Source organism: Delphinapterus leucas, chromosome 20, assembly GCF_059928025.1.
Source record: "Delphinapterus leucas isolate spDelLeu-1000000601 "Yukka" chromosome 20, BTC_Dleu_Yukka2, whole genome shotgun sequence".
NCBI classification, from domain to species: domain Eukaryota; kingdom Metazoa; phylum Chordata; class Mammalia; order Artiodactyla; family Monodontidae; genus Delphinapterus; species Delphinapterus leucas.
Genome location: NC_143148.1, coordinates 29622332 through 29645911, shown reverse-complemented (window position 1 = coordinate 29645911; position 23580 = coordinate 29622332).

Genomic DNA, 23580 nt, shown 5'->3' with positions numbered 1-23580 from the left:
AATGCAGATAAAATCCACTTCACTTGACAGGACTCAATGCTGAGCACAGTTTCAGGAGTCTGCATCATTACTTTACAGGGGTAAAATCCAGGTTCAAAATGTGTGCTTCTCCAAAGAGTTGTGTACGTACATTTCTGTAAAACTGGGAGTGCTCATACAGATTTTCTAGTTATTTATTCTATTGATTCCTGAGAGAGGATTGTTGAAATCTCCAACTATAATTGTAGATTTGCTGCTTTCTCTTTTTTAGTTCTGTCAGTTTTGCTTTATATATTGTGAAGCCCTGTTATTGGGTGTATATGTTTAGGATTGTTAGATCTTCTCGATGATTTACATTTTCATCACTTGATGTTAGATGTAATACCTGTAATAATATCAGAAATCTCCTCAGAAGGTTCCAGCTGATATTCCTGTTCTGAAGTCTACTTTGTCTAATATTAATAAAGTCACTCCAGCTTTCATTTGATTAGTGTTTGCACATCTATTTTCTATTCTTTCATTTTTAACCTATTTATATTTCTTGCCTCTGACTGTTTTGGAGATTAAAAAAAAAGGTTGGCTTTCAGTAATTTGATTATGGTATCTTGCAGCAGTCTTCTTTAAATTTATTCTGCTCCTGGTTCACTGAGCTTCTTGAATCTGTGGGCTTATAGACCTCTGGATGAATTTTCTTTGTCAGTCACTTTCGTTTTTTTAATTGATGATTGACAAGCAAATCCTAAACAAGTTTTGAGTTTGCCAAGACACAAAAGAACAGAATATTGATTGACTCACTCTGTGTGGGACAGAAATAATGAGTGTGACAAAATCCAGGAAGATTCAATTGATCTAGGGATCAAATATTTTCTATCAGGCATCGGGGTAGCTTGTTTTACATCTGCCATTTATGTGCTGTATAAATTTGGACCAGTCACTTCCCCTTTGTATCTCACTTTTCTTAGCTTGAAAGTGAGGGATTTGGGTCATCTGAAGCCCTTTCCAACCCCTACATTTCAATATTTCATGATATAATGCAGCCTTTTCAAAGTATGATCCAGAAATCATTAACCTCAAGTAATCGTTTAGCAAAAAAGAGCCTCCCTGTTCAAAGACATCTGGGAAGCTTTGCATGCTATAGTATTTCATAGGCTCCAAAATGCCATTAAATAAATACATACCACTACTTTGTGCTCAACTAAGGAAGGCAAATTGCTACCGACTAAACCATGAAACAACTCTTTCTTAGCGCTTAGAATTTTTATTTTATATTTATTGAAAGAGTTGTCTAATGTTTATGTAGTTATATACATTTTTGTCATAATCACTCTTGCATACACCTAAAGAAGAAAATTTAAGCCAATTAAATTTCTTAGGTCTCCTTCACGTTGAGTTTGACTCTTGTGTATCATTTGACTCCAAGAGTCATCGATATGTGTGTTTTCCCCCAAGGTATCTTCTTCTATGTCACCAGGAGTTTGGGTGATGCCACATTTCTTAAAACACGCTCCACTATTGTCTCTGAGATTTTCTTCCAAGCCACTGACACTCACTATGCAAATTTTAATGCATATGTTCTTGCACAGCCGTTTTTCTGGCTGACTACAATGTAAGATGCATTTTGATTTCGGAAATGTTAAAATGTGAAAAAAAATGTGCATTTTGGAATGAAGGAAATATAGTATAATCCCTTCTTGGATATGCATAATGCATGATGCATATTTAAGGCTTTGTGACACTCTGCCCTGAAAAAAAGTCTGTTTAACTGTGTTTATCCCAGTGTTGCCCAAACTTAATTGACCCTGGAATCTAGGCCCACTCCTAATATTTTCAGGGCCTTGACAAGAGAGTAAGTGGAGATCCATATACCATAACAAACTGTTATGTAATATATACTATATCCTCAATATACTGATGAATATACCTTCTCAATTACGTGGAAATCCAGGTTTGAATTTGGAATTCTTGGACTCCTTAGGCTTCTGCATTGAGAGGGTTATTCCTTGGCCCCCAGCTCATGGTCTGTTCTCTCTCCCATACCACCCCTGGTTGCATCCCACACTACAGGAAGCCTCTGGTTTATGTGTGTGGACACTCTAATAGCACATCCATATCCAAGCTTCTTCCCATAGGAGCTTGGGGACTGTTGGGGACACAGGGTGTGGGCTAGAAGGAGGGGTGTGGGTTCTAAGCAGACATGCCCCCATGGACCTGGGACTCCTTGCCCTGAAGGGTACAACCAGGGAAGGACCAGAGCTAGGCCTCTGCCACTCAAGACCCAGGTCAGGGTCCTCTCTTCTACAGGCCTAAGGATGGGATTGCTAGAATGTTTTTATTATATAACACCTATTAACATCCCATGGAATAAGGACATTTTCCAACAGCTCCTCTGAGGGTGGATGGTTCTATTTGTGAATATGCTTATATTTTCTTTTCCTTCCTTTTTCTCTCATCTTCCCTTCTCTACTCCTTTTTTTAAAAACCTCTCCTTTAGTTGGTTAGTAACATCCAACTTTTGTATACTACCTTTCCCCCATCCAAGGGCATTCACATCCTTTCCTCACTATAACATTCTTAGGAGGAACCAGTTGTCACCCTCTTTCAACCACTGAGGAAACAATGGCACAGAGCAGTAAAATGACTGGTCCTGGTCACCGAGATCGGTACCTGGTTTGACAAAACCTCTCACCTGTGCATTATCACTGGCCAAGACTGTTCCTTGCCTAAGAGAATAAATCTGTTGGATCTTATCTGTTAAGAGCATGATTGCATGTCCTAATGGATTTCTATGACAAGTCCTTGATTGTAGTATCTGTGCATGGAAATGTTGCATAGTAGGACGCAGGACCAGGTCAAAGGAGATCAGAGATCTGAAAATAATACACATAGAGAAATAAGATCCCCTTCCTCGGTTGCCTCTGTGCTCAAAGCTATTGCACACAGATCTTGATATAAATTCAAGTTAAATGAAGGGAATTTGTTTTACCATCTGGAATAGTCTCTTGGCCCTCTGAGATGTGTGAAAAGAGGGCCTCTACCAATGGAATGGAGAGGAAATCTTGTAAAGTTGGACCATGCAGCTCTGCAGAGCATGGCTGAGAAAAGTTGTGTGTGTGTGTGTGTGTGTGTGTGTGTGTGTGTGTATGTGTGTGTGTTTCTTTTACAGATACAAACACCTAGATATAAACACCTATTTGCAAGTGTAACACTCCACCCCCAAACCAAGGCAATCTCTCTCTTTTTTTTTAATCGAGGAACAGTTGATTTACCATATTATATAAGTTTCAGGCATATGACATAGTGATTCACAATTTTTAAAGGCTATACTCCATTTATAGTTATTATAAAATATTGGCTCTACTCCCTGTGCCATACAATATATCCTTGTAGCTTATTTATTTTATACATAGTAGTATCTCTTAATCCCTTCTCCTATTTCCTCCTTCCCCCTTCCCTCTCCACTGGTAACCACTAGTTTTTTTTCTCTGTATCTGTGAGTCTATTTCTTTTTTTTGTTATATTCACTAGTTTGTTGTATTTTTTAGATTTCACATATAAGTGATATCATACAGTATTTGTCTTTCTCTGTCTGTCTTATTTCACTCGGCATAATACCCTCCAAGTCCAAGGCAAGCACTTAATTCTATCAACAAAAGGAGAGACACTTTTCTTCTTCTTTTCTAGAAGTCTCCACTCCGATTTACTCTCTCGACGAGAAGTAGAAGCTGGTCTATGGAAGTCACCTTGTAACTCTTTCTCTTGGTGTTTGACTGTGAAGGTGAAACTTCCCAGGATAAGCCCCCTTCTGTGTTCAACCCCACTGCACACGTTTACTCGAACTGACAACACTGGGAAGGCCTTTCCATTTTCCAAAAGGTTTAGAAAACAAGACTCCCCTTTCAGGGGCTTTATGTTCCTCCAGCCACAACTCTGCAATTGAGGCCGGCTCCGCACACCCCCATTACAACAGGAGACTGAAGGATACGAATTCCTTTTCTGTATGGTACTTAAAATTCTAACTCTGAGCCAGTTCACATCGCAACCAGCCTGGTTATTACACTGGTGTCAGTAACACCTCGGTTTCATCCTATCTCTATAAACCATGGTGTATTAATTAGGGTCTCTGATGCTGTTGTTAGTGAGAATTCTAAAGCACAATTAGTATTAATAGCTGCTGTAATCGACAAGAACACTTTTGTCGCTTCTCTAAAACGCTTTGTCCCTTCCATTGAAAGCCACGACACACGGATATGTAGGGGACCCGTGGAGGACAGAGGACTGGTGTAATTAGAGTGACAGGTTACAGATCTAGCTTTCAAATTAAGATTTACAGTGAACAGTGCCTTTATCCCCCGGTCCCTCATCTACTAGTATTATTTGCATGACTATAACCCTCTCCAAGATTATGCAGATGTTCTATATGACTGATACTTACTTTAAATATATGTTAGATATCAAAGAGCTCCAAGAGAGGTGAGAATGAAATTTGTGCTTATGAAGAGGTCGCTGGCTAAGGCCAGAGGTGTTATTTAACTTTTGATTTCTGCACTAGTCTTTATGAATATAGATTAGACTATGACTCCCAGGGAAAACACCATTTGTAGGGGAAAAGTCAATTGTAAGGATGCCCTTGATGCAACAGGAACCTCTGTTTTCTTTCCTTTCACCTTCAGAAGGAATGAGTCAGTGGTCATTTTCTTTTATGACTCACCTGTCCTGAAATGCTCAGTGAAATGGTTTCATACCCTGTTGTTGTTTAACTTGTGTCTTTTTGTGCGTAAGTAAAGAGAGACTGAAGAGGGAAAAACAAGGAGGGTGAATCATGAACATCATGAAACATGGTTTTTGGAAATCTTGAATATGATAAAGCATCCCCTAGTTTTTTCTTAAACATCACAGGTACTCATTTTCTATCTTCCTTTCTTTCCCTATGATTCATGGGACTAGCCCCTTTTAGTTTTTTGTTTGTTTGTTTTTTCCCATACTTCCTGGGCAAAATAAATCTCTTTTTGTTCCTCCGCGATGACACGTGGTTTGGTAAAAAGTGAATTGGGCTAATAGTTAGGAGCCTTGACTCTGACCTGCAAAAGTAACTTTCCTCTTCTGGGCCTCAATTTCCTTATCCATAAAATGAAGCAGTTATTCTCACTGATTTTAAGGCTACCCTCCCACTGCCTTGCTCTACAATTTATGTAATGATGCTCTTGAGATAAATGTGATATCTCACCTGAATAAAGCATCAATTCTTGGAATGGAGGGAAGATAAATTCGGGGATAAGTGTAAGAGAATTAAAATCAAGAGTAGTGACTATGAGATAAGAATTCTGGAAAGCTCACTGCCCACAAAGTGGGACAGAGGAGAAAAGGACATCTTCAAGGAACATTTCGTCTTGGGCACTAATGCTTTTCTACTACCACAAAGCAAAACTGGACCATCGAAGAAGAGTCCCAGGCATCACTCTGAGGGTGCTGTGTTTGTTTATTTATTTACTTACTTATTTCAATGAAAATTTACTAGCTGGACAACCTACCGATCAGTTCAAGGATTTTCTTTTCTTTTTTCTTTTTTACTGTTCTAGCAATGAGTTCACAGGATCTGGTCAGACTGCTTTGTGATTTTTAAGACAACCGAAGAAGATTAGCAGAGGAAGTAAGAATCATGTCTTAAATGAGTATAGCCGACCTTAGCAATCCTTACTATATATTTCCAACTCTCTGCCTTCCAGGCACACAGTAGGATTGTACTCCTTATTTTCCTAATGGTTGGAGGAGGCCATGCACCAGCCCAGGTCAATGAGTTGTAAGAAAAAGTAGTTTGTCTTTTCCATGTCTTTTCTAGCTGGAACATTACATTCCTGGTACAAGACTGTCCAGAGTTTCCTTTTCCCCTGGCACAGTGACCAGCAGGATCTGGGGGGGGATGTGTGGTGGGGTGATGGCTACTCCATCTGCCTGTATCTCTGAGTGACTGCAATAATTGTGCTTCTCTACTGACCTGGGATGGGTGAGTATTGTGAGTTATGACCAATGTTGCCAGAAGTGCCTTAGGTTTTGGAATTGCTTGTTACCAGAGCCTATTCTGATGAATATAGTCACGTTGAGACCTAGTTTGATGCACAGACCACAGAGACTGTTCTGCCTACAGAGGCAAGTCTCAGTCAGGGTTCTCCAAAGAAACAGACTAATAGGATATATGTGTATGTGTGTGTGCAAGCGTGTGTATAAAGAGATTTATTACAAGGAATTGGCTCATGTGATTATAAAGGCTGAGAAGTCCCCCAAATCTAAAGTCAGCCGGCTGAAGGCCCATGAGTTCCAGTGGTATAGTTCCAATCTGAGTCCAATGTCCTGAGAACCAGGAATGCAGGTGGTATAAACTCCAGTCTAAAAGCTGACAGCCTCGAGACCCAAAAAGAAGAGATATTTCAGTTCGAGTTTGAAGGCAGGGAAGGACCCGTGTTCCAGCTCTAGTAGTCAGGCGGAAGGCGTTCTCTCTTATTCAGCCTTTTTGTTCTACTCAGGCTTTTTACTGATTGGATGAAGCCCCACCCATGTTAGGGAGGGCAATCTGCTTTACTCGATCTACTGATTTAAATGTTCATCTCATCCCAAAACACCCTCACAGAAACACCCAGAATAATGTTTGCCCCCATATCTGGGCACCCCATGGCTCAGTCAAGTTGAGACATAAGATTATCTACCACAAGATGAATTTGAGGCTTTGTGGGAAACAGGTTCATTCTATGGTGAACAAATCTTGGAGCCAATACAGAGCAATGGAATTTGGTGTTAAAATCAGTCCATTTGGCAATGTAACCCCAAAGGTCATTCCATTGAGAGAGAGAGAGACAGACATCTGTGGCTTATATGTAAAAGTCTTTTATTTACTGTACTGTAAAATCACCCATGCATACAAGTTTTTAATTGCCAGTGATGCTCCGAAAATAATGAAACATATTGAAATAAAGCTTCAGTTATGATACTTGAAAAAAGGTCTCATTATATAACTGTCTCTGTTTAGGTGCCAATGTGTGGTTTCCGCTCATATCTCTCTGGGGTATGTGGCAGTGCATGTAGCCCTGATCTGGGAATTTTTTTCTCTCTTATGCTCTTTTTTTTTTTTTTTGTGGTACGCGGGCCTCTCACTGCTGTGGCCTCTCCCGTTGCGGAGCACAGGCTCCCGACGCGCAGGCTCAGCGGCCATGGCTCGCGGGCCCAGCCGCTCCGCGGCATGTGGGATCTTCCCGGACCGGAGCGCAAACCAGTGTCTCCTGCATCGGCAGGCGAACTGTCAACCACTGCGCCACCAGGGAAGCCCTCTTATGCTCTTTTTGAAAGACAGGAAGAATCTTTATTTCCTTTCTAGAAAGTCCTGTTATTTGGCCCTAAAAGTTGACTTTTTTGGCAAAATGTTGCCAAGGCGACACTTCCCTGGGAGAACAAAACAAACCCACCAGAAATTGGAGAGTCTACCTCAGAGACCCTTACACCCACTAACTCTGGGTATTCTGTCTTCTTACACGTGTTCCCTCCAATCTCCAAAGAGAGGGTGGCTTTCTGTGGACTTGGAAAGAATTTCAAAAGAAGGCTTAACTCTTAAGACTGGGGTTAGGACTCTAAATGTCTAAGGCAAAAACTGTGTATAATTGAACATTTCCTTAAAAATATTTTATATTCACTAGGATGTGTAGCATACATGGTTTAGGGCATACGGTATCAGACTTTAATAAGTTTAGCACTGTCATACTCTCCTTGAAGTGTTGGCATCGTGAGTTGAATAGACCTCGAGTTTCTTGAGAAAGAGTAATTGGCTTAAGTGCCCATACTATATTAAAAATTCTTTTTTGCCCCCTGAGAATATAGGATCAATTCTGTGGAAACTATATGTTGGTGTGTGGGGATTTCACTGCCCTATCTACTATGTATGGCCAACATTATTAGCATAAGAGAAGCTCAATTTAGTACCCAGTGTAGGCTAGCACACAAGTTTTGAAATGCTTGGCATTCTTTCATAGACTTCTGTCTATCTTAGGTATCCCTAAAGGTCACCAGAGCAACAACCCCAAGGAAGTGCTCTAGTGGTAGATTTTCAAAAATTAGCTTGGAGTTCAACTCCTTGCTAAGTGAAAGCGATTAAAAAGGATTTCAAGCATGCAGTCCATGACTGCTGAAAGTGGCAGATGGTGTGAGCTAGTACATTATGTCAAGGAATCCATGTACATTTTTGCAACCATTTACAGCTCTTGATACACATCAATACTCCCAGAATGCTGTCATCACAGGAGCCTGGCCAGCTGACCCTTGTCAAATGTGCCATTTCTTTTTCGTTTCCAAAAGTCTTTATTTCAGTTGCATTTTTCTATCCTCTCCTAGGAGATTCTTGTTTGGAGATTTTGTTAAGAATTCAAGGCATTGAAAATTATACTTAAGAGTCCCTTGTTTCATCCATGTTCTCATTTGTCTGGGATAGATGTTGGGGGCTGGGAGACATTTATTCCCTGGCTGTTCTATCTATTTTGGGGCGGCTTCCTCCTCCATGCAATAGCACCTTAGGGAAGACAGAGGCAACGTGGGCCCCCGAATTTCAATGTATTGGCCTGCAGTAGTGGGAAGCACACACCTTGGTAGACCAGATAGTCCCAATCAAGCTCCTGAATCCAGGCAGATCCTTATGATCTGGTGTGCTGTTGTGTTAGCAGAAGAAAAAGTCTAAAACCTGAGTCTGCACTCACCCAGAAAGACACACAAGTCACTGCTTACCCACTATCCTTATTGGAGCAACAAACTCTATTTGCAAAACGTCTGGGAATAATGTGAAAATCTCCCAGCCGGTGTCTAACATCAGCTCGTCTCTTACTTCACACAAAGCTGTTTTGCAGTATTGGGCAGTTTTGTTGCAAGGCTTGCTTGAATGTGACCTGAACCAATTAGCAGAGACCTACCATCTAGCCTTGGCTGGGAATAAGCAAGGCACTGGAGATGGTAGGCAACCTCTGGGGGCATTTCTTTAGACTTCTTGAGCTGTTTGGGTTCCAGCTGTGGGGCCACTTTGGCCGTGGGAAGGAGAAGTTCTCCAGGGCAACCAACAGCAGGAGATGAGGCTGTCACACCTTCTGGGTTGCCCGTGAGTCAGTCTCAGTTGGGAGGTGGCAGCGGGTAACACTGAGGAGCCTGACTCACAGGTCCAGTAAGCAACCTGGGGATCCCTCTGATATCTGAAGAGAAACCTCCAGGAAAGACTGGACCTTGGATCACCTAAGCATACAGGAACTTGGATTCACTATAATTTGATTATTAAAAGAAATGTCATTTAGCAAGTACTAGGTCCTTTTACCTTTCTCCTTAGCTTTCTAACATGTCTAGAACTCATTCCCATGTCTTCTCTCCTTGAGGTCATCTCATTTCAACAGTAGGAGGCCACAGGCTCTGGAAGGTTCTGTATCTGCATAACAAATTAGTCACAGATGAGACTGGACAGCCCGGACATTGTGAAATGTACCAACGGCTGACTCTTTCATGGCTGTCTTTTGAGACCATGGTGACAAGATGACACTCAGTGGGTGGAAGTAGTGCTTTTGTCCAAAGGAAATGAATGTCCCCACTGTCAGTCATCCGGGGGAGTGATTAATCGTGGGACAGAAAGTGAGAAAGTTTTGTATGCTGAGCTGATGGTGAAGCATGCAAAGTTACAGAGCTCATCGTGGCCATTCCTGTTCTAATTGTGTTTCCTGGAGCAGCTCCAATGTTTGAAATGGATCAAGGCTGTCAAATTTAGGTAGGAAGAGAGGAGGGAAAAGTCAGCAGGTGCATTATGAAAGGGTGGACCCCTGAGAAGTTGAGGGGAATCATGACCCCCGGGGGGAAAGCAAGATAGACAAGAAAGGCGTGGCTGACAAACAGGACCGTCTTCTCCATTTTGCAGCAGGCCAGCCCTGGCTATCAGCAGATAAGCACCTGAACATCTGTTCAGTAGATACCTGTTAGATTATTTGTTCCATAACTCACATCTCCACCAGTCATTTGTCATGACAGGAGGACCTGGCAGCCGCTCCTTATCTGGTTTCACTTGGGAAAGGACCAAAGCACAAAGAAAATGGAGCTCATTGGGAAAGCAGATCACCTTTCTTCCTCCGTTCAACAGGGAGTCCAGACCGCACTCTTGAGTGTCCAGGGTCTGCATTACTCAGAGATGAGTAAAGTGGCTGCCCATGCGTTAAGTTTTCAGCTTTACCGGAAAGCCCTGCTCTCAGCAAAATATCTCGTATTACCAGTTGCTTAGAATCCCCACGTTATTTCTATATGTTAAGCATTATGTTTCCAAGAGTCTCCTATAAAAATGCAAATATCCACAAATAGGTAGTACACTCAGGTGTTGTCAGCTGTTAATGAAGTGCTGGGAATTAGTTTAACCCTGAGTTTCCCGGAGTGGGCCCTGCATATCTCTTGAGGTATGGAAGATGGTTATAAGTGGTACCCACACGATCTTACCCAGTATTTTATTTTATATTATTTTATTTTATTTTTCCTCTGTGCAGTCACTTTCTGTTTAGGGCAAGTGGGCCTGTTAAAGATATAAAATTTCTTTTAAATAAACTTATTTAATTGAAAAAAGGCAACTTGAAGAAAAATATTACGTACCTTATAAGATAGGTGTACGAGGACGTGGAAAAATACCATGAATGACTCTACGTTTGGGAAATGCTGGTTTAACAGCACATCTTATTTCATGGATAGATGGAAAGGCCCTGTAATTGGGGTGGGTGAGGCAGAAACAAGGTTGTGAGTTCTTGGCAATGACTACTTGACTAATCATGGGTGCTGGGATCAATTGGAGGGGCCATAAGGAGGGGACCGATTCATCCTGGGGACCAGGTGGACTAGAGGGTGAAACTGCAGTTCCTGCTCTGGCTCTGCTATGATGGACAAACAGCTGATTAGGTTCTAGGGACTCGCTGTTTCATCCTCTTCTCAGATAAGCAAGACCCCAGAGCACCGGGCTGAGCACAGCAGTATTTGTGCATATGGACTTTCTCCCCAGGGGCAAGGAAACTAAAATTGAGGACCAGTAGGTCATCCCCTGGGGTGTCCTTGCAGGAGGGAAGCCTAGGAGTGACAAGTGACATTGGAGGTTAACGCTGGGGCCAGATGTGGGGCAGTGGACACACCTCCATGACTGAGACTCGAAAATTCCGCAAAGGACTTGGGACACGACCAAAGGTGTTTGTAGGGCACCTTAGTCACCGCTGAAAGGGCACGTGAGCTGGCTCTGCTGATCTTAGAGGATAGTGACCCTGGGTTATGGTTTTGAAGAGCTGGTGCTGGATGGTTAGATGCACGAGGGATACATTGGTCTATCTTTTTCGCTAGTCTCCCCGAGCCTTTGGGCACATAATCGGAGCCTACTAAGCATTTTCTGAATAAATGAATGAATGAACGTGTGTTGAACAAAGCTGAGTCAGATGATCTTGAGAAGATATCTCACCTCCCCGAGCCTCAAAGTTTTCACTTGTAAAGTAAAATCATACTGTTGGCTAAATCATAGACTCAGTTCAGTTTGCCTCATAAGCCTGTTGTGAGATCAGATAAGCAGTATTGATGAGAATAGCTTATTTTTGGGGTGCTTACCATGTGCCAGGTACTGTACCAAGAACTTCCCATGCATTCATCTATCCCAGTGATCCCTGTGAAGGAGGTACCCACTTCAGGACAACGACAACACTTGTAGGGCCCAGTGCAAAATAAAAATGCAAGGCTCTTTGTTTAAAAATTCCTAAGAATTTCAAGATGGTGACCACAGAGAACTAGATCAAGTTCAATACCCTGCTAAGTGGGGAGTTCTGTGCAACTGGTGACGTCACTGGTCCACAAAGCTGGCCCTGACTACTGTCCCTCATTTGCAGATGGTCTAACTGAGGTATAAAGAAATTCACACTCCTACAAGGTCATTAGCTAGTACAAGGCACGCAAGATTCATATCCTGGCAGCGTGAGTCAAGAGCCCAGGTCTGTTGCCCCTAATCTGTAACATCTTCGTAGGGAGATAACGTACGCGGAGATGCTGCATAAATGTAGTGTTTTGTTTTGGTTTGGTTTTGGTTTTGGTTTTGTTTCCAACAGGGGCAGCCTTATGAATGTAGACCGTAAAAGGGTTGCAAGATGAATAAATTCTGCGGATCTAATGTGCAGCGTGATGATTAGGGTTAATAATACTGTGCTGTATACCTGGAATTTGCTAAAAGAGTAGATCTTGTGTTCTTACCACACACACACCCACAAAGAGAACTTTGTGAGGTGATGAACGTGCTAATGAACTTGATTTTTTTCACAGTGCATATTAAATCATGATGTTGTACATCTTGAAAAAAAAAATCACGTTGTACAACGTGTATTGTTTTTGTCGATCATAGCTCAATAGAGCTGAGGGGGAAAAAAAGACCAAAAAAAAAGAGGCCACAGCAATGAGGAGATTTCTGAAAACCACTTCCTCCCAGAATTGGCAGCTGCCACCAGCAGGCCGGGCCTGGAGGGACTCCTAATTCTCACACAGAGCACTCTCCCCTTGCACTGTCTTGCACCCTCATTAGGGACCAGAGACATTGCGACAGGTACTGATTGGTTTGAGGCCATCAACATTAGTTTACAAAAGGGAAGGTCGAGCCTAATCAACGTGATTAATATCTCCTGTGAAGTGTCTCTGAGCTGCTCTCGCGGGAAGGAGGGAGCTGGAATGCGTAAAGTGGTGGAGATGACATTGGGAACTGACGGCGAAATACTGAGCTGGGGGGCAAAGCCAGTTTGTCAAAGGCTCCTGTGAATCCAGTAGCCAAGAAGCCCTGATTTGTCCCTTCGCAGAGAATTCTTCAGTCTCCCATCCTGCCAGCTCCCAGGGGGACGGAGCCTAACCCTAGAACTCTCCCAACAGGCCCTGCTTCTGTGCTGACACCCCTCACCCCTCACTTTGATTCCCACTTGGGAAAGAGAGGTGCTGAGTTTAGGGAAATCAAATCCCAAATGCAGTGCTAGCTGATTTCAGAACCTAACTCCTGCGCAAGATGTTTGCCAAGATTTCTTTTTAAGTCTGTTGGCAACCAACAACTCCATTAACCCAAATTAAGGCTGTAGAGGTTACATATTACAACTTAATGGAGACTACCATACAGGCAAGTGGTGTGCTTGAGAATTCTCCATCTCTCTCCATTCACTGTGAGGGATTTGAGAGTCGTCTTGAAGGCAGAGGGGGTGGAATGGACAGACATCTGCTCCTGAACCAGGAGTCAGCAAACTTCTTCTGTAAGGGCCAGAGAGGAAATATTTTAGGCTTTGTGGGCCATATGGCTTCTGTTGCAACCACTTGATTCTGCTGCTGTGGGAAAGCAGCCACAGACGATATGTAAATGAATGTGTGTCTGTGTTCCAATAAAACTTTACTTACAAAAACAGGTGGTGGGCTGGATTTGGCCCATAGTTTGTCAACCCTTGATCTAGACTTTCCTTTCAGAGGTCTCAAAGTGGAATGTGCCTGAGGATTACAGGGGTAGATTTAGAGGGACAACAGGGGTTTAAAGGATTTTCTAAAGATGATTTTGATTATATGTAATCTGCAAAGACTTTGTTCTCAGCCCTAGTCAACATACTGTTATATGTGATTAATTTTTTTTTTTTAAATATTTGAGAGAAATGGGTTAGGTAGGGAGCTTAGGAAACGTGTCCAAAGGCATCCCGCTAGGGAGTGACGGAGCTGGGATTTGAACACTGTCCGTCTGTTTTTGGAACCCCTTCTCAGAAACATCTAGAATTGACTGATCTGGAAATGAATTTCTTTTAGGACAGTGCTTCACACAGCCTACCACTCAGTTAGGTACCTGATAGAGACATTTCGGTGATTAGAATGATACAATTAGGAGGAAGGATAAGAAGAGTGTCCACTAGGGGATGGTACAAAAGGCAGTATCAGCCTCCACTCTCCAATTAGTTCCTATCTTCTTCCATGCCCCCCTCCCCCACCTCCCTGCAATATAAATTCTTTGAAATATGGTAATGCTTTCGATGGATCCGGACGTTTTTATTAGACGTCAGGATCATATTTGGTCAATGTCACAGGACTCACAGCTCTGACAAAGTATGATGTCATTTAGAAGTTCATGTTCTTGACATTGTTTTGGAGAGTCCTGTTAAAAAAGCCAAATAAGTTTTTATGGGCTCTCACGGCAGGGAAGCAGCCATGGTAATGCATAGCCATATCAGTTGGAAGAGGATTAATTAAGCAATAAGACAGAGGCAGGCAGTGCATTTCGGAGAGGTTTTTGCACGTCTCATAGAGTGTTGCCGAGGCATTCAGCCAAGAGCTGAGTGACTTCCACTGGCCAAGGCGTTTCAGCCATCCAAGACGTGTAATGTTCTCCCAGAAACACTATCCCCTGCCATCCATTTCCACTGCGAGAAATAAAAAGACCCTCTTATTAACTAGGTGTTATTAGGCATGGGCAAATTGACAGCCATTTCATTATTTCATAATTATGATCAATGGCTTTCCCGATGAAGCCGTTGTCTGCTATCCCAAAGCCAACTGGTCCCTTTTGGGATGGTGTCACCAAGTCATGGTTACTGTTTTTAGAAGCATGGAATGCATAGAGTTTCACAAACCCTGGGGAGGGAGGGTGAGTCCTGATTACCTTTGGAGACTGCACAGGAAGCAGACCTCTTCTTGAGGAAGGTAAACTCTGAAGAGGCCAAGAGGGGTAGGGGTGCATGAATGTGGTGATGGGAGAAGCAGAGGCAAGAAGAAACAGTGTAGTAACTGCCCTTCATCTTTACACATACTTTGTTGTCTACTAAATGCATTCATATGAATTTTTCATTGGAGAGCCTTAATAATTCTTTGAGTTCTTTTTTTTTCATACTAGGCATTCCAGAAATACAAAAAGCAATTGTTAGGTGACAGGTAATGTTATGGGCCGAGTTGTGTCACACACACCACACCCCATTCATATGATGAAATCCTAACCCCTGGAACCTCAGAATGTGACTGTATTTGGAGATAGGGTCTTTTTAAAAAAAAAGTTTATTTGGAGTATAGTTGCTTTACAATGTTGGGTTAGTTTCTGCTGTACAGCAAAGTGAATCACTTATACATATACACATATCCACTCTTTTTAAAATTTCCTTCACATTTAGATCACCACAGATCATTGAGTAAGGTTCCCCGTGCTAAACCGTAGGTTCTCATTAATTATCTATTTTATACATAGTAGTGTATATATGTCAATCGGAGATAGAGTGTTTAAAGAAGTCATTAAGTTAAAATGAGGAAATTAGGGTGGGCCCTAATCCAATATGATGGATGTCCTTACAAGAAGAGGAAATTGGGACACAGACAGGTACAGAGGGAAGACCATGTGAAGATGCAGAGAGAAAATGGCTATTTCTAAGCCAAGAAGAGACTCCTTAGAAAGGACTAATTTGCTGATATCTTGATCTTGGACTTCCAGCCTCCAGAACGGTGAGGAAATAAATTTCTGTTATTTGAGCCACCCAGTCTGTAAGACTACTTTGTTACCGTAGTCCTAGCAAACTAATACAGATAGAAACGAAATGTAACCCAAGGTAAAATTTGATCAGAACTAGAAGAAAGGGCAAACCAAATAGATAAAATACAGTAAAAACTCTCTTTGGGGTGGGTGTATAGGCAATAGGTACCCAAATTTTAAATATTTATATTCCTTGACCTAGATAGTGCACATTTAGAAATGTATCCTAAATACTCAGATACATTTGTGTGGATGCATTTAAAATGATGATGAATGCAGGATCACATTTTGGTGGCTAGAGGATTAGTTCAACACAGTATGGTACATGGATGCCATGGCACAGAATTAACCATTGGAAAGAATGAGATAGCCAATAATATTGACATGAAAGATGTCTACAATACATTATTAAATTAAAAAACAAGGCCGGTTGTATAGAAGAATTTCATTTATATGTGTTCATATTTTTTGAACATGTAGAATAACACACACCACCTGTTAACAGTGCCTTTGTCTGGGTGGGTGATCATATAGGGGGGATTTGACTTTCTACTTGATGCAAGTTGGGAAGAACAAAGGTGAACTCTGATAGGAGGGACAACTTTCTAAGCCTCATCAGTAAATCATGTTCTGCTTTCTTCATAGGCATGGTTCTGAGAATTGAATGAATGCACATGTGTTTGGGACAATAAACCAAAGCAAAAATAGCCAACACTTACTCAGTGCTCTTCTAGGTGCTTTACATGAAATAACTCATTCAGTCCTCCCTACAGCCCCGTGAGGTAGTGTGGTAGCATGATTTATGATAACCTATATATATTTGGTGTTTGTCCAGGTTTCCAGAACAGAGCTCCTAAAACCCTTGGAATTTCCTAAGTGATGAGAGTGATAAAGGTGTTTTTTGCTATGTTAACAGGTAACTTTTTTTTTTTTAACATCTGTATTGGAGTATAATTGCTTTACAATGGTGTGTTAGTTTCTGCCCTACAACAAAGTGAATCAGCTATACGTATACATATATCCCCATATCTCTTCCCTCTTGCAACTCCCTCCCACCCTCCCTATCCCACCTCTCTAGGTGGTCACAAAGCATCGAGCTGGTCTCCCTGTGCTATGTGGCTGCTTCCCACTAGCTATCTATTTTACATTTGGTAGTGTATATATGTCCATACCACTCTCTCACTTTGTCTCAGCTTAACCTTCCCCCTCCCCATATCCTCAAGTCCATTCTCTACGTCTGTGTCTTTATTCCTGTCCTGCCCCTAGGTTCTTCAAAACCTTTCTTTTTTAGATTCCATATATATGTGTTAGCATACGGTATTTGTTTTTCTCTTTCTGACTTACTTCACTCTGTATGACAGACTCTAGGTCCATCCACCTCACTACAAATAACTCAATTTCGTTTCTTTTTATGGCTGAGTAATATTCCATTGTATATATGTGCCACATCTTCTTTAGCCATTCAACTGTCAGTGGACACTTAGGTTCTTCCCATGTCCTGGCTACTGTAAATAGAGCTGCAATGAACATTGTGGTTCATGACTCTTTTTGAATTATGGTTTTCTCAGGGTATATGCCCAGTAGTGGGATTGCTGGGTCGTATGGTAGCTCTATGTGTAGTTTCTTAAGGAACCTCCATACTGTTCTCCATAGTGGCTGTATCAATTTACATTCCCACCAACAGTGCAAGAGGGTTCCAACAAGGTGACTTTTGGGTCTCACCTAAGGATGGGGGCTAGTAGCCAGTGGAGCCAACCACATGATTGGAGGGTTGGAACTTTCAGTCCCACTCTCCCCACCCGTAGCTTGTACTACAAGTTTGAGGTGGGGTAAGAGATGGTAGAGCTGAAAAGCAGAGTGATCAGGGCTTGTGTGAATGGGGCGCCCTCCTCACAGAAGCCAGTGGTGAAGCTGAGCATCATGGAAGACACACTAGGTTGAAGGATGATTTAGGACGAGACGAGAATGAAGTTGTTGTATGACATTGGTTTGGTAGATTGAGGAAAGAAAGGCCATCATCGTAACACTAATTATAGTTACTTCCTATGAGCATTTACTGAGGGGGAAGCATTTTGCCAAGACTTAAATTTTTAAAAAATTCTTACAAAACTCCTATGGGGCAAATAATATTCATATGCCCTGTTCCCAGGTGAGGAAAGTGAGTCTAAAATCCCTGAAGAACTGCCTAAGCTTCTGTGTACCCAAGCTGGGATTGGAGCTTAGATCTTTTTGATCAACTCTGAAGCCCCTGCTCTTAGGTATTGCTCTGTTCGTTCCATATAGTTTGAGTGGTGCCCTTGAAAGAGGCAGATTCTGGGTGGGGAAAAGTGTTGAGATGTTGACTACTGATGAGAGTTGCCTACTTTCCCCTCAGCTTTCTCCCCACGGGCCCCGGGGAGCTCTAAATAGCATCTCTCCCTGCCCCCTCTAATGAGCTGGTTTAAAACAGCTTCCCCGGTGTGGCAAAATGGCTCCCAGTCATGGGGCAGGTTGTGGGGGAAGTGATCTAATCCATTTAGAAAGCTGTTCCTCTCTTGCTGTTTTGTCAGAGAAGGTGATACCTGAGTCCAAAGCTGAGTAATTAAAAACCCTCTTAACACCACTTGAAATCAAGTGGCTCATATGCAACACGCTGAGCCTTCTATCCTCTGGGCTTGGGGTAATGATTGTCTTTTAATACCACTTTCAATTGTATTTTGAATCTCATGAGAGGCAAATAGAATAAACACAATAAAACCTTTTAAAAAAATACAAGCAAAACCTACCCCCCAAGAAAATTCAACCCTGTAATTATGTTCCCCATAATTTTGCATCCCCTATTACTGTTTGATTAAAAAGCAAACCCCAAACAACATACATCCTTTGGAATGTAGTTTGGCTTCAAGTCATCATGAATGTTTTTTATGTGTAACAAAATCTCACAATTACTAAAATAGCTTAGAGTTAATTGCATTTCGTTGAGAATTCATACTGACTTTATGTGTCTACACCAGAAAGTTATTATGAATTTAACATACCTGAGTAGTTATTTGCCATTTCGGAGCATTGAAGGGTCTTCTTGAGTCACCCCAGATGGACTCCCTTTTTCCTGGAGGTGAGGAGATACGACAGGAAGTGGAGATCCGGCTGAGGTGGTGAAGGTCCATCCATTCTTCGCGGACAATTCATCTCACTTGACAGCCACTTTTGAGCAGGTGTGGACCACCTTCTGGTGTGTCCATGAATGATAAGCTCCTAAATGTTTCACTGTCCTTCTCTGTTCTCCTGCTCTTCCTCTTTTTTCCCTACTCGAGTCATAATAATAATAACAGCAACAACAAGCCATTTTTAAAGTGTTTACCAATAGTGAAACACAATGCTAAACACTTTATATATTTTTTACTTATCATATCTCATCTAGACCTTGCAATACCTTGTGAGGGAGGCAGTATTTTTACTTTATAGGTGAGGATGCTGAGGCTAGGAGAGGTCAAGAAACTGGCTCACAGTCACGCAACTGGTAAGCAGCACAACTGTGATGTGAACTGGAGTCTTCTAGCTGTAAACTGCACTCTCTTCACTCCTGTGTTTTGAAGGAACACTCCTTTAAAAGAGACAGCCAGGAGGGAAGGAATGGTATGGTTGGGGACTAGAGTCCAGAGTGGTTCCGGTGACCTCACACTCTGTCCCCATCCCTGCTGATCAGGTAACAACAGCCTGTGTCTAAAGACTGCCCATTGCAGCTTTGCATAAAATAGGAAGAAGTGCAGATGACCTCATTTTTCATCAGCAAGGGATTAAAGCAACGAAGGATGGTGACTGCCATCACGGAATATTCCTCAGCCGCTGAGAAGAGGGTCAGGACTGAAGAGAGACAGCCAGGCAGGTTAAGAGACTTGTCCCAGGGACTTGTGTCTTCTTCTGACTCCCCAGCCTGACCTTCCGGCTTCCTCCCTAGAATGTTCAATAGGTTTCCAGTGTCACACAGTTAGGTAGCCAGAACCCGAGCATGCCCCCTACTGATCAACACTGAAGGGGAAAATAAGAGGCTCAGTCATGCATTGGTTAAGGAGTGACTTGGCCTCAGCTAAACCTGGATTTGAACCCTGAGCTGGCAAGACTCCATAGTTCTCCGTACTCTCTCAGCATGATACCAGAGCAGACGCGGTGGCTTTGTGGTAGAGGACAGGCTTCACCTGGCCCCCCCTTTTCCTCTGGCTGGCACGGAGTAGCAGAAAAACATCTGGGCACCCAAGAGTCCCCAAGAGAGCACTGGAATGGGTTAATCCTGTGACTGGACATAGCAGTGACCCTGGGGACTGATGATCAGCACCAGATAGAGACCTCTCAGTGGATGTCAGTGTGCCTAGAAGCCTCTCTCCTCTTGTAAGAGACAGCATCCTCCAGAGAAACAGAAGCAACAGGGGGTAGATAGATAGATAGATAGGGGATTTAATATAGGAATTGGCTCATGTGGTTACGGAGGTCTAGAAGTCCCATGATCTGCTGTCTGCAAGATGAAGAATCAGGAAAGCTGGTGGTGTAATTCAATCTGAGTTCGAAGGCCTGAGAATTGATGGTGTAAGTCCTGATCTGAGTCTAAAAGTCTGAGAACCAGGAGCGCTGATGTCCAAGGGCAGGAGAAGGTGGATGTCTCAGCTCAAGCAGAGAGAGCGCGAACTGCCCTTCCTCTGCCTTTTGTTCTATTCGGGCCCTGAATGAGTTGGATGATGCCAGCCCACATTGGGGAGGGCCATCTTCTTTACTCAGTTCACCAATTCAAATGCTAATCTTCCAGAAACATCCTTACAGAATGTTATACATCCAGAAATAATGTTTTACCAACTACCTGGATATCTCTTAGCCCAGTCAAGTCGACACATAAAATTAACCATCACATCCCTAATGACTTGGCGCCACATAAATTCCCCCAATTTAAAGCAGCCCACAAGAAAAGGTGGTATCCTTCCAGACTCCTGGTTTTGAACTAGAACAAATTCACAGCTGCTTTAGTGATAATTATCCAAGTTAGTTTGAATGGGATTCTTGGGATGGTTCATCCTAAAAAGGACCCAGTGGCCTCTCACGTTTTCTGCAACAGGTTGGATGGTGACAAGCGCTCCCGCCTCATGGAAGATTCTGCGTCAGTATGATGAGAAGCACCAGCCGATGTCTCCGAGGACGATAACTGGCTTTATTAACCATAACCACAGACCAGAGGCTGTGTGTTTTCTCCAGGAGTCGAGTGAGAGATTGCCTTGTCTCCTGCCGCTCCCACAGTATAGGCAAGGCATCAAGTTAAATTAAAGGAAATGCCATCTTCTTGTGACAGCAGGTGCAAAATTACCTCTAATTATGGATTTGCTAGGTACAACAGTGACTCTGCATGAATGATAACGTGGCGTTCATTAAAACAGCCATTTAGGATCTCGCTTACCTTGACACGCCTACGGATTCTCAGGATTCAATAGTGAGTCCATTTCAAACTGTCCACTGTGCTCTTAGAGAACTGTGCTGGTTTGACAATTTGCAATCCAAAAGCTTTGTTTAAAGTATAAGGCGCCGAGTGAGGAAAGCTGGGTCTGTCTCGGGTTTACCATGGACTGGTGTGTGTGTGTGACTTGAACAAGTCAGTTAACCTTTTCAGAACTCAGTTCCTTCATCTATAAAACAGAGGGGGCAGAACTGGGCAAATTTTAAGGCAGTATATCTCAAAATTAATTTGCTATTCAAAGCGTGGGCCACGGACCAGAAGCTTGTTGAAAATGCAGAATCTCAGTCCCTACCCCAGATTTACTAGTTTCAAACTATGATATGCTTACGGATCATCTGGGGATCATGTTAAAATGCAGAATCTGATTAAGCGTATCTGGGGTAGAGCCTGAGATTCTGCATTCCATTGAGCTCCCAGGGGCTGCTGCTGTAGCTCCCCCAGCTGCTCCTCAAAGTATACTTTGAGTAGTGAGGCTCTCAGATCCCTTCTAGCTGTGTATGAGCATAGTAAGTGATGTTTACTGAGTACTTCCTGTGTGCTAGACAATGTGCTAAGTCCACGCATTGTCTCATTTAATTCTCATAAGAGCTCTACAGAGGGTATATGATTAATGTCATCCACATTTTATAGATAATGAAACCAAGGATCATGGGTATCGCCACCTTGCCCAAGGTCATGTGGAGGGCAGAGCTGGGATTTGAATTCATAGTATCTGGCTCTGTTGCTCATATGCATAATGACAGCACTGTCGCCTGCCAAGTAATTTAGCTTTTGAAAAACTCTAACTCTTGTTTCTTTGCTCTTCTGGGTAAAGTTGTGGTGGCTGATTCTCTATGGAGCAGCAGGATACTAATAGAGCCAGCTGATGTGACCCTAGTTCTAACTCACGTTATTGCAGGGTTGTATTCTATTTGATGGATGAATATATATTTCCCGATCAAGGGGCCTTTTGAAGAGTCCCAGTTTTTTCCTATTATCAACTGTGCTACAATAAACACACTTGTACATATACTTCATACATGGTATGACCTTGGGACAGATGCTTATATGTTCCATGCTTGGACCAAAGGACATGCATTGATACATTTGGATAAATACCACCATCTTGTCTACCATTGGGACTCATGGTTACACTAAATTTAGTGTTTAGTGGGGGAACATTAAAATTAAAGCTCCTCACTGAGTGGCCGAATTTGAATCTTGAAACCCAAACTCCTCTCAGGAAAAATTCTTACCCCATATTTTCAAATAGCAAAATTATTACCTCTCCTTTTGGTTGGTTCCCTCTACCAAAGTGCTGATTCCACTGGGAAATAGTGATGCCTTTTTTAAACTTGAAAAAAAACGAAGAAGAGGAAGTCATGAAGCTGGAATATGTTGAACCCATATTTGTGGAGCTTGATTTTTGAAAAGACAAACCCTGCATTTGGGAAACTGGAATCTCTTGGCTTCCCTGTTTGGCTTCGCATAATTAACCTAAACCTCAGAAGACTCTGTCTAGGGCAGCTCAAACTTCAGGGAAAAAAAAAAAAGCATTAAGGCTCATTTTGACGAGAAGACTGAACTCCAAATTGTTGTTTGAGGAACCAGCTTAGACTTCTGGCTGAAACTCAATTGCCTACATATTTAATGCTGTACTCAAGTTCCCAAGCCTTCTCTGATGGACTTTTTTAATTTGTGAGTCTGGGTGTTTCTTCCTCCTATAAATGGTTATTTCTCTACACAGATACACGTGGGAGAATATTTAATTAGAACTGAAAATGTTTTGAGCATGTTAAGTACAATCTAAGTGATAAGTATCGTGATCTTTAAATGCTACAATAAGCATTATAATACATGCTTAATTCACTGGTGAGCACTTGGCAAGTCTTTGACAAATTCTTAATAAATTGCTCAGAAGAGCCCTTTAGAAAGTGTCATTTCACACTACATAACTCTCCCTCTGATATTTCTCAACCTTGTCTATCTGCAGAAATGGGAAATTCTCTTGAACATTTTTCTTAACTGATTCTGATTTATGGCTTTAGGTGGAAACTCCCAGGGACTTGTTGCAATATACTGTAAATGAAATCTGCTAGCTACACAATTTGAAAAGTGAAGGCTGTAGTCTCCAACTTTTCAAAAGCTGCCCATTTCACCTAGACAATGAATTATGGGATCCATAAGTACATAGAAAGCCTGAATACTGCACTTGGTATGTACCTTCAAGGGAAAAGCTGTAAGAATCTAACAAAGACTAGCCACAGCCTGGATGTCATCTGGAGGGTATTAAGAGAAGATTTGTAGCAATTGAGTTGGTTGTTAGTGTTAGGGGCAGTGATTCCTTAGCATCAAAATACTCCATAAATTCTCCCTGCGCCCAGATTTCAGACTTTGCAATTAAATTTGGGTGTAGGTAAAAGATGCTTTGGAAAACTAATTTTTAAATTAAAAACTTAACAAAAGCATTAATTTAGAAAGGTCTGTGGCTGCATAGCAACTCAAATTACTTGAAAGTGGGAAAAAAGCAGTGCTGAGTTTGGCGGGCTCGTTTATTTTTCTCCTACTATGTGCCCCAGGCAAGGCGTTCTAACTGCAAGATTTAATAGTAAGTATTTAATTTCAA